Source organism: Balaenoptera physalus, assembly GCF_965194825.1.
Source record: "Balaenoptera physalus genome assembly, chromosome: 6".
NCBI classification, from domain to species: Eukaryota; Metazoa; Chordata; class Mammalia; order Artiodactyla; family Balaenopteridae; genus Balaenoptera; species Balaenoptera physalus.
This window is the reverse complement of record NC_138885.1, coordinates 53,049,927-53,051,376: the sequence shown is the minus strand read 5'-3', so window position 1 is coordinate 53,051,376 and position 1,450 is coordinate 53,049,927. Positions and strand designations below refer to the sequence as shown.

Genomic DNA, 1,450 nt, shown 5'->3' with positions numbered 1-1,450 from the left:
GTGACCATATATGTATGGATCTGTTTCTTGACTTTCTATACTGTTCATTGCCCTATTTATCCATCCTTGTCCAATAACACACTGTCTTAATTACTATAACTTCATAACAGATCTTATTATATGGTGCTCTAAATCCTCCAGCTTTGTTCAGCTTTGTTCTCTTCTTCAAGATTCCCTTGGCTATTCTTTGTTTTTTGCATTTCTATGCACGTTATTAAATCAGCTTACCAGTTTCATATGCACACAAAAAATCTAGGATTTCAATTGGGATTTTATAAATCAATTTGGAGGAGTTGATATCTTTACAATATTATGTCTTTTTCACTGTTTAAATAATTTGCTGAGAGTCGCACAGTGTGGAAGTGGTGGAGTTGGAACTTAGTCTTCCATAGCCTTACTTCAAAGCCCAACACTACTCTGGAGTTAAGGTATACCTTAGTTTTGAAGACGTGCAGTTTGATTTCAATTATATTTTAAACAAAACTATTTTGAAGGTCTAATATAGTGTTTTCTTTAGGGCTCTTTAAAACCTATTGCATGGATATCTTGTGTGTCTACATGTCTTTGATTGTCACTGATAGATAGTAGTCATATGTTATGACTATTTATTATATCTTATGACTATATATTACTGATCATTATATTTTGAACCAATGTATTTTGATAGTACTTTTAGAGTCAAGGGGGAAATCCCATACAGACATTCTTACTGTTTGTCCTTGTGTCACACAATCATTTGCTCCTCTCACCACCTCCCACCTCTGACCCCACAGGCAGTAAAGAGAACTAACTCTTCCTTCCCTCTTTCTCTGAGGGAAAGAAACATTTTTAATTTTAATTTTTATTTATTTATTTATTTGCTTATTTTTTTACCTCCCCAGCTTTTGTAGGATATTTTTGAGATTTTTTTCATATAAGGAATTTCAACTTATTGTTCAGAGAATATGGATCCCTGTGGAGAGAGATCACAAAACAAAGGATAGAGAATTTCCCTTTCCTTTTCTGTGTGAAGGACTAGGTTGAAACAAAAATTGAAACAGGAAAAGGCTGTTTGACATCTTTCATTACATCCTCCCCATTCAGCCCCTCTTCCCACATCAGAAGTTCCCTCCCTCTTATTCACAGTAGGCTACTCAGCCTGAGTTAGGTGCCTCCCATCATTGGAAATCCAACTCAGACCTGCCTTAGGGCCCACCTTTGATGGTTCAAAATTACCTGCCCTACCTCCCCTGTGGTAAAACTTGTAACCACTTCAGTGCAGCTGATCTAAACTTTCTAGGGAGTGAGGATGTTTTTTGTTTTGTTTTGTTTTTTTTGACCCAAATTTGAGAGAAGTAGAGAGAGGAAATAGGAAGTAAACACAATTTTCTTCCCTCAGATTTTCTTCTTCCTCACTCCCTCTATACTTCATCTTAACTCCTTTAATCTTTCTCTTTGTGTCTTCACATCT

At 35.9% G+C, this 1,450-nt stretch overlaps 1 protein-coding gene across 2 annotated transcripts in view; it reads left to right on the top strand.

Moving 5' to 3' along the window:
* The window catches only part of CCDC148 (coiled-coil domain containing 148), a 265,733-nt gene that overhangs the window by 54,475 nt on the left and 209,808 nt on the right, over positions 1-1,450 (top strand). The window lies entirely within an intron of this gene.